The following is a 12351-nucleotide window of genomic DNA, read 5'->3' on the forward strand; positions in this document are numbered from 1 at the left end:
CAGGAGAGGGGGAGATGGGAGGAAAATGACCAACTCGCCTTGGCATCCCCCTTTACTGCTGTGCAGCCACCTCCTGGGCTGCTGACCTCTTCCCCTGACCTCACCACGCCCCTCCCTGAGCAGGCTGATCTCAAGGCCTTAAATGCCGTGAACCTGGGGGAGCGGAGGCAGTCCCCAGGCAAGGCAGCCTGGGACAAGGGAAGAAATCCTCTGGCTCTCGAGGTTCACCCTAGTCCCCTGTCGCGGCCGCCAAACCCCGTGTCCGGACAGCACCCTGCCTATAGTTTGTCTCTCTGTCTGACAGCCTGCCTGACTGCCTAACTATTGGAGGATGGCAGAGGCTAGACTATGTGTGTGTGTGTCTGTTTATCTAACGTAGGAAGAGGCGACTAGATTGTCTCTCTCTCGGCCCGCAGAACTATCTAACTTTATAACTATGTACCTACCTTTCTACCTACCTAACTATCTATCTATCTAACTATCTATCTATCTATCTATCTATCTATCTATCTATCTATCTATCTATCTATCTTTCTATCTATCTTCTTATCTGCCTACAGGAGGCATAGCAGCAGGCTAGTGTGTCTTTTTATTAGTCTGTCTGTTGCAGGACGAGTTTTGTTTGTCTATGTACCTATCTAGCTATTTCAAGAAGAGAAGGAGATTAGTGTGTGTGTGTGTGCGTGTGTGCGTGTGTGGTTCTTTCTGTCTGACTATGTATGTATTTGTCTACCTATAAAATGTATGAGGAAGAGAAGATTAGATTTATGGCTGTTGCTAAATGCAGGAAGAGGCTAGTGTGTCTGTGTATTTATATGTCTGTCTGTCTGTCTAATGGGGGAAGCCTCCCAGTACTAGACCCACTTGGAGGGATGCCAGTTGTCACCCTGAAGCAGCAGAGGGCACCCCCATTGCAGGCTGAGGGGGACACTGGATGGAAATCCACAGGCGTGCCTTGGCAGCCAGCGAACCCGCTTCAGCTGTCTATGTAGCCGCCACCGCCCCGCCCCTGACCCGCCCCGTGACCACCCCGCACCCGCCTACCGGGAGCCAGAAAACACAGAGATGTGCACTTCGTGTACCTCAGATAGCAGAGACCGAAGCCAGGACCGGCCAAGGAAGAGATTGGAGCAAATACACGGACTCGGTGGGTCAGCCACGACTCCTCAATGCAGCCCCTGACCGCACCGCACCGCCTCAGGGGCGCAGGCTGACCTGGAAACATGTATACAATGTACCTGGGGAAGGAAAGGCCCCCCCACGCCCAGACCAGGCCCTTGTGGAGATGGGAGCAAACTGATCGGCTCACCGGAGGCAGTCCGCTCCCCGTGACATCCCTTTCCCCTGAACTCACCTCACCAGCATCCCAGGACCATGCTGAAAAAGAGACTTAAATCCCGCATACCTGGTGTAGCAGAGGTCGCCCCGAGGCCAGGAGAGGGAGAGATGGGAGGAAAATGACCAACTCGCCGTGGCATCCCCCTTTACTGCTGTGCCGCCTCCGCCTATGCTGGCGACCTCTACCCCTGAACTCACCACGCCCCTCCCTGGAGCAGGTTGATGGCAAAGACTTAAATGCGGAGAACATGGGGGTGCGGAGGCCGTCCCCAGGCAAGGCAGCTTGGGATATGGGAGAATATCCTCGGGCTCTCGAGGGGCACCCTAGTCCCCTTTCGCAGCCACCAAAACCCGGGTCCAGACCGCACCCTGCCTGAAGTGTGTCTGGCTGTCTGACAGCCTGCCTGACTGCCTATCTATTGGAGGGTGGGATAGGCTAGAGTATGTGTGTGTCTGTCTGTTTATCTAACGGAGGTGGAGGCCACTATTATGTCTCTCTCTTGGCCCGTAGAACTATCTACGTGTATAACTATGTACCTAACTAACTTCCTACCTATCTATGTATCTATGTATCTATCTATCTATCCATCTATCTATCTATCTTTCTATCTATCTATCAATCTATCTTTCTATCTTCTTATCTACCTACAGGAGGCATACCTGCAGGCTAGTGTGTCATTTTATTTGTCTCTCTGTTGCAGGAAGAGGTTTGTGTGTTTATGTACCTATCTACCTATTTCAGGAAGAGGAGGAGACTAGTGTGTGTGTGTGTGTGTGTGTGTGTGCGTGTGTTGTTCTTTCTGCCTGACTATAAATGTATATGTGTACCTATATAATGTATGAGGAGGAGGAGGTTAGGATTTATGGCTGTTGCTAAATGGAGGAAGAGGCTAGTGTGTCTGCCTATTTATATGTCTGTCTGTCTGTCTAATGGTGGAAGCCGCACACTACTCGACCCACCTGGAGGGATGTCACTTGCCACCCTGAAGCAGCAGAGGGCGCCCCCATTGCAGGCTGAGGGGGACACTGGATGGAAATCCACAGGAGTGCCTTGGTAGCCTGCGAACCCCTCTTCTGCCCTCTGTGTAGCCGCCAAGGCCCGCCCCTTCCCCGCCCCGTGACCACCCCGCACCCGCCTACCGGGAGCCAGAAAACACAGAGATGTGCACTTCGTGTACCTCAGATAGCAGAGACCGAAGCCAGGACCGGCCAAGGAAGAGATTGGAGCAAATACACGGGCTCGGTGGGTCAGCCACGACTCCCCAGTGCAGCCCCTGACCGCACCGCACCGCCTCAGGGGCGCAGGCTGACCTGCAAACATGCATACAATGAACCTGGCGAAGGAGAGGCCCCCAAACCCCAGACCAACACCTTGTGGAGATGGGAGCAAACTGATCGGCTCACCCGAGGCCGTCCGCTCCCCGCGACATCCCTGTCCATGAACTCACCCCACCAGCATCCCAGGACCATACTGAGAAGGAGACTTAAATCCCGCAAACCTGGGCTAGCAGAGGCCGCCCCGAGGACAGGAGAGGGGGAGATGGGAGGAAAATGACCAACTCGCCTTGGCATCCCCCTTTACTGCTGTGCAGCCACCTCCTGGGCTGCTGACCTCTTCCCCTGACCTCACCACGCCCCTCCCTGAGCAGGCTGATCTCAAGGCCTTAAATGCCGTGAACCTGGGGGAGCGGAGGCAGTCCCCAGGCAAGGCAGCCTGGGACAAGGGAAGAAATCCTCTGGCTCTCGAGGTTCACCCTAGTCCCCTGTCGCGGCCGCCAAACCCCGTGTCCGGACAGCACCCTGCCTATAGTTTGTCTCTCTGTCTGACAGCCTGCCTGACTGCCTAACTATTGGAGGATGGCAGAGACTAGACTATGTGTGTGTGTGTCTGTTTATCTAACGTAGGAAGAGGCGACTAGATTGTCTCTCTCTCGGCCCGCAGAACTATCTAACTTTATAACTATGTACCTACCTTTCTACCTACCTAACTATCTATCTATCTAACTATCTATCTATCTATCTATCTATCTATCTATCTATCTATCTATCTATCTATCTATCTATCTATCTTTCTATCTATCTTCTTATCTGCCTACAGGAGGCATAGCAGCAGGCTAGTGTGTCTTTTTATTAGTCTGTCTGTTGCAGGACGAGTTTTGTTTGTCTATGTACCTATCTAGCTATTTCAAGAAGAGAAGGAGATTAGTGTGTGTGTGTGTGCGTGTGTGCGTGTGTGGTTCTTTCTGTCTGACTATGTATGTATTTGTCTACCTATAAAATGTATGAGGAAGAGAAGATTAGATTTATGGCTGTTGCTAAATGCAGGAAGAGGCTAGTGTGTCTGTGTATTTATATGTCTGTCTGTCTGTCTAATGGGGGAAGCCTCCCAGTACTAGACCCACTTGGAGGGATGCCAGTTGTCACCCTGAAGCAGCAGAGGGCACCCCCATTGCAGGCTGAGGGGGACACTGGATGGAAATCCACAGGCGTGCCTTGGCAGCCAGCGAACCCGCTTCAGCTGTCTATGTAGCCGCCACCGCCCCGCCCCTGACCCGCCCCGTGACCACCCCGCACCCGCCTACCGGGAGCCAGAAAACACAGAGATGTGCACTTCGTGTACCTCAGATAGCAGAGACCGAAGCCAGGACCGGCCAAGGAAGAGATTGGAGCAAATACACGGACTCGGTGGGTCAGCCACGACTCCTCAATGCAGCCCCTGACCGCACCGCACCGCCTCAGGGGCGCAGGCTGACCTGGAAACATGTATACAATGTACCTGGGGAAGGAAAGGCCCCCCCACGCCCAGACCAGGCCCTTGTGGAGATGGGAGCAAACTGATCGGCTCACCGGAGGCAGTCCGCTCCCCGTGACATCCCTTTCCCCTGAACTCACCTCACCAGCATCCCAGGACCATGCTGAAAAAGAGACTTAAATCCCGCATACCTGGTGTAGCAGAGGTCGCCCCGAGGCCAGGAGAGGGAGAGATGGGAGGAAAATGACCAACTCGCCGTGGCATCCCCCTTTACTGCTGTGCCGCCTCCGCCTATGCTGGCGACCTCTACCCCTGAACTCACCACGCCCCTCCCTGGAGCAGGTTGATGGCAAAGACTTAAATGCGGAGAACATGGGGGTGCGGAGGCCGTCCCCAGGCAAGGCAGCTTGGGATATGGGAGAATATCCTCGGGCTCTCGAGGGGCACCCTAGACCCCTTTCGCAGCCACCAAAACCCGGGTCCAGACCGCACCCTGCCTGAAGTGTGTCTGGCTGTCTGACAGCCTGCCTGACTGCCTATCTATTGGAGGGTGGGATAGGCTAGAGTATGTGTGTGTCTGTCTGTTTATCTAACGGAGGTGGAGGCCACTATTATGTCTCTCTCTTGGCCCGTAGAACTATCTACGTGTATAACTATGTACCTAACTAACTTCCTACCTATCTATGTATCTATGTATCTATCTATCTATCCATCTATCTATCTATCTTTCTATCTATCTATCAATCTATCTTTCTATCTTCTTATCTACCTACAGGAGGCATACCTGCAGGCTAGTGTGTCATTTTATTTGTCTCTCTGTTGCAGGAAGAGGTTTGTGTGTTTATGTACCTATCTACCTATTTCAGGAAGAGGAGGAGACTAGTGTGTGTGTGTGTGTGTGTGTGTGTGTGCGTGTGTTGTTCTTTCTGCCTGACTATAAATGTATATGTGTACCTATATAATGTATGAGGAGGAGGAGGTTAGGATTTATGGCTGTTGCTAAATGGAGGAAGAGGCTAGTGTGTCTGCCTATTTATATGTCTGTCTGTCTGTCTAATGGAGGAAGCCGCACACTACTCGACCCAGCTGGAGGGATGTCACTTGCCACCCTGAAGCAGCAGAGGGCGCCCCCATTGCAGGCTGAGGGGGACACTGGATGGAAATCCACAGGAGTGCCTTGGTAGCCTGCGAACCCCTCTTCTGCCCTCTGTGTAGCCGCCAAGGCCCGCCCCTTCCCCGCCCCGTGACCACCCCGCACCCGCCTACCGGGAGCCAGAAAACACAGAGATGTGCACTTCGTGTACCTCAGATAGCAGAGACCGAAGCCAGGACCGGCCAAGGAAGAGATTGGAGCAAATACACGGGCTCGGTGGGTCAGCCACGACTCCCCAGTGCAGCCCCTGACCGCACCGCACCGCACCGCCTCAGGGGCGCAGGCTGACCTGCAAACATGCATACAATGAACCTGGCGAAGGAGAGGCCCCCAAACCCCAGACCAACACCTTGTGGAGATGGGAGCAAACTGATCGGCTCACCCGAGGCCGTCCGCTCCCCGCGACATCCCTGTCCATGAACTCACCCCACCAGCATCCCAGGACCATACTGAGAAGGAGACTTAAATCCCGCAAACCTGGGCTAGCAGAGGCCGCCCCGAGGACAGGAGAGGGGGAGATGGGAGGAAAATGACCAACTCGCCTTGGCATCCCCCTTTACTGCTGTGCAGCCACCTCCTGGGCTGCTGACCTCTTCCCCTGACCTCACCACGCCCCTCCCTGAGCAGGCTGATCTCAAGGCCTTAAATGCCGTGAACCTGGGGGAGCGGAGGCAGTCCCCAGGCAAGGCAGCCTGGGACAAGGGAAGAAATCCTCTGGCTCTCGAGGTTCACCCTAGTCCCCTGTCGCGGCCGCCAAACCCCGTGTCCGGACAGCACCCTGCCTATAGTTTGTCTCTCTGTCTGACAGCCTGCCTGACTGCCTAACTATTGGAGGATGGCAGAGGCTAGACTATGTGTGTGTGTGTCTGTTTATCTAACGTAGGAAGAGGCGACTAGATTGTCTCTCTCTCGGCCCGCAGAACTATCTAACTTTGTAACTATCTAGCTACCTTTCTACCTACCTAACTATCTATCTATCAAACTATCTATCTATCTATCTATCTATCTATCTATCTATCTATCTATCTATCTATCTATCTATCTTTATATCTATCTTCTTATCTGCCTACAGGAGGCATAGCAGCAGGCTAGTGTGTCTTTTTATTAGTCTGTCTGTTGCAGGACGAGTTTTGTTTGTCTATGTACCTATCTAGCTATTTCAAGAAGAGAAGGAGATTAGTGTGTGTGTGTGTGCGTGTGTGCGTGTGTGGTTCTTTCTGTCTGACTATGTATGTATTTGTCTACCTATAAAATGTATGAGGAAGAGAAGATTAGATTTATGGCTGTTGCTAAATGCAGGAAGAGGCTAGTGTGTCTGTGTATTTATATGTCTGTCTGTCTGTCTAATGGGGGAAGCCTCCCAGTACTAGACCCACTTGGAGGGATGCCAGTTGTCACCCTGAAGCAGCAGAGGGCACCCCCATTGCAGGCTGAGGGGGACACTGGATGGAAATCCACAGGCGTGCCTTGGCAGCCAGCGAACCCGCTTCAGCTGTCTATGTAGCCGCCACCGCCCCGCCCCTGACCCGCCCCGTGACCACCCCGCACCCGCCTACCGGGAGCCAGAAAACACAGAGATGTGCACTTCGTGTACCTCAGATAGCAGAGACCGAAGCCAGGACCGGCCAAGGAAGAGATTGGAGCAAATACACGGGCTCGGTGGGTCAGCCACGACTCCTCAATGCAGCCCCTGACCGCACCGCACCGCCTCAGGGGCGCAGGCTGACCTGGAAACATGTATACAATGTACCTGGGGAAGGAAAGGCCCCCCCACGCCCAGACCAGGCCCTTGTGGAGATGGGAGCAAACTGATCGGCTCACCGGAGGCAGTCCGCTCCCCGTGACATCCCTTTCCCCTGAACTCACCTCACCAGCATCCCAGGACCATGCTGAAAAAGAGACTTAAATCCCGCATACCTGGTGTAGCAGAGGTCGCCCCGAGGCCAGGAGAGGGAGAGATGGGAGGAAAATGACCAACTCGCCGTGGCATCCCCCTTTACTGCTGTGCCGCCTCCGCCTATGCTGGCGACCTCTACCCCTGAACTCACCACGCCCCTCCCTGGAGCAGGTTGATGGCAAAGACTTAAATGCGGAGAACATGGGGGTGCGGAGGCCGTCCCCAGGCAAGGCAGCTTGGGATATGGGAGAATATCCTCGGGCTTTCGAGGGGCACCCTAGACCCCTTTCGCAGCCACCAAAACCCGGGTCCAGACCGCACCCTGCCTGAAGTGTGTCTGGCTGTCTGACAGCCTGCCTGACTGCCTATCTATTGGAGGGTGGGATAGGCTAGAGTATGTGTGTGTCTGTCTGTTTATCTAACGGAGGTGGAGGCCACTATTATGTCTCTCTCTTGGCCCGTAGAACTATCTACGTGTATAACTATGTACCTAACTAACTTCCTACCTATCTATGTATCTATGTATCTATCTATCTATCCATCTATCTATCTATCTTTCTATCTATCTATCAATCTATCTTTCTATCTTCTTATCTACCTACAGGAGGCATACCTGCAGGCTAGTGTGTCATTTTATTTGTCTCTCTGTTGCAGGAAGAGGTTTGTGTGTTTATGTACCTATCTACCTATTTCAGGAAGAGGAGGAGACTAGTGTGTGTGTGTGTGTGTGTGTGTGTGTGCGTGTGTTGTTCTTTCTGCCTGACTATAAATGTATATGTGTACCTATATAATGTATGAGGAGGAGGAGGTTAGGATTTATGGCTGTTGCTAAATGGAGGAAGAGGCTAGTGTGTCTGCCTATTTATATGTCTGTCTGTCTGTCTAATGGAGGAAGCCGCACACTACTCGACCCAGCTGGAGGGATGTCACTTGCCACCCTGAAGCAGCAGAGGGCGCCCCCATTGCAGGCTGAGGGGGACACTGGATGGAAATCCACAGGAGTGCCTTGGTAGCCTGCGAACCCCTCTTCTGCCCTCTGTGTAGCCGCCAAGGCCCGCCCCTTCCCCGCCCCGTGACCACCCCGCACCCGCCTACCGGGAGCCAGAAAACACAGAGATGTGCACTTCGTGTACCTCAGATAGCAGAGACCGAAGCCAGGACCGGCCAAGGAAGAGATTGGAGCAAATACACGGGCTCGGTGGGTCAGCCACGACTCCCCAGTGCAGCCCCTGACCGCACCGCACCGCACCGCCTCAGGGGCGCAGGCTGACCTGCAAACATGCATACAATGAACCTGGCGAAGGAGAGGCCCCCAAACCCCAGACCAACACCTTGTGGAGATGGGAGCAAACTGATCGGCTCACCCGAGGCCGTCCGCTCCCCGCGACATCCCTGTCCATGAACTCACCCCACCAGCATCCCAGGACCATACTGAGAAGGAGACTTAAATCCCGCAAACCTGGGCTAGCAGAGGCCGCCCCGAGGACAGGAGAGGGGGAGATGGGAGGAAAATGACCAACTCGCCTTGGCATCCCCCTTTACTGCTGTGCAGCCACCTCCTGGGCTGCTGACCTCTTCCCCTGACCTCACCACGCCCCTCCCTGAGCAGGCTGATCTCAAGGCCTTAAATGCCGTGAACCTGGGGGAGCGGAGGCAGTCCCCAGGCAAGGCAGCCTGGGACAAGGGAAGAAATCCTCTGGCTCTCGAGGTTCACCCTAGTCCCCTGTCGCGGCCGCCAAACCCCGTGTCCGGACAGCACCCTGCCTATAGTTTGTCTCTCTGTCTGACAGCCTGCCTGACTGCCTAACTATTGGAGGATGGCAGAGGCTAGACTATGTGTGTGTGTGTCTGTTTATCTAACGTAGGAAGAGGCGACTAGATTGTCTCTCTCTCGGCCCGCAGAACTATCTAACTTTGTAACTATCTAGCTACCTTTCTACCTACCTAACTATCTATCTATCAAACTATCTATCTATCTATCTATCTATCTATCTATCTATCTATCTATCTATCTATCTATCTATCTATCTTTATATCTATCTTCTTATCTGCCTACAGGAGGCATAGCAGCAGGCTAGTGTGTCTTTTTATTAGTCTGTCTGTTGCAGGACGAGTTTTGTTTGTCTATGTACCTATCTAGCTATTTCAAGAAGAGAAGGAGATTAGTGTGTGTGTGTGTGCGTGTGTGCGTGTGTGGTTCTTTCTGTCTGACTATGTATGTATTTGTCTACCTATAAAATGTATGAGGAAGAGAAGATTAGATTTATGGCTGTTGCTAAATGCAGGAAGAGGCTAGTGTGTCTGTGTATTTATATGTCTGTCTGTCTGTCTAATGGGGGAAGCCTCCCAGTACTAGACCCACTTGGAGGGATGCCAGTTGTCACCCTGAAGCAGCAGAGGGCACCCCCATTGCAGGCTGAGGGGGACACTGGATGGAAATCCACAGGCGTGCCTTGGCAGCCAGCGAACCCGCTTCAGCTGTCTATGTAGCCGCCACCGCCCCGCCCCTGACCCGCCCCGTGACCACCCCGCACCCGCCTACCGGGAGCCAGAAAACACAGAGATGTGCACTTCGTGTACCTCAGATAGCAGAGACCGAAGCCAGGACCGGCCAAGGAAGAGATTGGAGCAAATACACGGACTCGGTGGGTCAGCCACGACTCCTCAATGCAGCCCCTGACCGCACCGCACCGCCTCAGGGGCGCAGGCTGACCTGGAAACATGTATACAATGTACCTGGGGAAGGAAAGGCCCCCCCACGCCCAGACCAGGCCCTTGTGGAGATGGGAGCAAACTGATCGGCTCACCGGAGGCAGTCCGCTCCCCGTGACATCCCTTTCCCCTGAACTCACCTCACCAGCATCCCAGGACCATGCTGAAAAAGAGACTTAAATCCCGCATACCTGGTGTAGCAGAGGTCGCCCCGAGGCCAGGAGAGGGAGAGATGGGAGGAAAATGACCAACTCGCCGTGGCATCCCCCTTTACTGCTGTGCCGCCTCCGCCTATGCTGGCGACCTCTACCCCTGAACTCACCACGCCCCTCCCTGGAGCAGGTTGATGGCAAAGACTTAAATGCGGAGAACATGGGGGTGCGGAGGCCGTCCCCAGGCAAGGCAGCTTGGGATATGGGAGAATATCCTCGGGCTTTCGAGGGGCACCCTAGACCCCTTTCGCAGCCACCAAAACCCGGGTCCAGACCGCACCCTGCCTGAAGTGTGTCTGGCTGTCTGACAGCCTGCCTGACTGCCTATCTATTGGAGGGTGGGATAGGCTAGAGTATGTGTGTGTCTGTCTGTTTATCTAACGGAGGTGGAGGCCACTATTATGTCTCTCTCTTGGCCCGTAGAACTATCTACGTGTATAACTATGTACCTAACTAACTTCCTAAATATCTATGTATCTATGTATCTATCTATCTATCCATCTATCTATCTATCTTTCTATCTATCTATCAATCTATCTTTCTATCTTCTTATCTACCTACAGGAGGCATACCTGCAGGCTAGTGTGTCATTTTATTTGTCTCTCTGTTGCAGGAAGAGGTTTGTGTGTTTATGTACCTATCTACCTATTTCAGGAAGAGGAGGAGACTAGTGTGTGTGTGTGTGTGTGTGTGTGTGTGCGTGTGTTGTTCTTTCTGCCTGACTATAAATGTATATGTGTACCTATATAATGTATGAGGAGGAGGAGGTTAGGATTTATGGCTGTTGCTAAATGGAGGAAGAGGCTAGTGTGTCTGCCTATTTATATGTCTGTCTGTCTGTCTAATGGAGGAAGCCGCACACTACTCGACCCAGCTGGAGGGATGTCACTTGCCACCCTGAAGCAGCAGAGGGCGCCCCCATTGCAGGCTGAGGGGGACACTGGATGGAAATCCACAGGAGTGCCTTGGTAGCCTGCGAACCCCTCTTCTGCCCTCTGTGTAGCCGCCAAGGCCCGCCCCTTCCCCGCCCCGTGACCACCCCGCACCCGCCTACCGGGAGCCAGAAAACACAGAGATGTGCACTTCGTGTACCTCAGATAGCAGAGACCGAAGCCAGGACCGGCCAAGGAAGAGATTGGAGCAAATACACGGGCTCGGTGGGTCAGCCACGACTCCCCAGTGCAGCCCCTGACCGCACCGCACCGCACCGCCTCAGGGGCGCAGGCTGACCTGCAAACATGCATACAATGAACCTGGCGAAGGAGAGGCCCCCAAACCCCAGACCAACACCTTGTGGAGATGGGAGCAAACTGATCGGCTCACCCGAGGCCGTCCGCTCCCCGCGACATCCCTGTCCATGAACTCACCCCACCAGCATCCCAGGACCATACTGAGAAGGAGACTTAAATCCCGCAAACCTGGGCTAGCAGAGGCCGCCCCGAGGACAGGAGAGGGGGAGATGGGAGGAAAATGACCAACTCGCCTTGGCATCCCCCTTTACTGCTGTGCAGCCACCTCCTGGGCTGCTGACCTCTTCCCCTGACCTCACCACGCCCCTCCCTGAGCAGGCTGATCTCAAGGCCTTAAATGCCGTGAACCTGGGGGAGCGGAGGCAGTCCCCAGGCAAGGCAGCCTGGGACAAGGGAAGAAATCCTCTGGCTCTCGAGGTTCACCCTAGTCCCCTGTCGCGGCCGCCAAACCCCGTGTCCGGACAGCACCCTGCCTATAGTTTGTCTCTCTGTCTGACAGCCTGCCTGACTGCCTAACTATTGGAGGATGGCAGAGGCTAGACTATGTGTGTGTGTGTGTCTGTTTATCTAACGTAGGAAGAGGCGACTAGATTGTCTCTCTCTCGGCCCGCAGAACTATCTAACTTTATAACTATCTAGCTACCTTTCTACCTACCTAACTATCTATCTATCTAACTATCTATCTATCTATCTATCTATCTATCTATCTATCTATCTATCTATCTATCTATCTATCTTTCTATCTATCTTCTTATCTGCCTACAGGAGGCATAGCAGCAGGCTAGTGTGTCTTTTTATTAGTCTGTCTGTTGCAGGACGAGTTTTGTTTGTCTATGTACCTATCTAGCTATTTCAAGAAGAGAAGGAGATTAGTGTGTGTGTGTGTGCGTGTGTGCGTGTGTGGTTCTTTCTGTCTGACTATGTATGTATTTGTCTACCTATAAAATGTATGAGGAAGAGAAGATTAGATTTATGGCTGTTGCTAAATGCAGGAAGAGGCTAGTGTGTCTGTGTATTTATATGTCTGTCTGTCTGTC

Source organism: Camelus bactrianus, chromosome 29 (genome assembly GCF_048773025.1).
Source record: "Camelus bactrianus isolate YW-2024 breed Bactrian camel chromosome 29, ASM4877302v1, whole genome shotgun sequence".
Lineage (NCBI taxonomy): Eukaryota > Metazoa > Chordata > Mammalia > Artiodactyla > Camelidae > Camelus > Camelus bactrianus.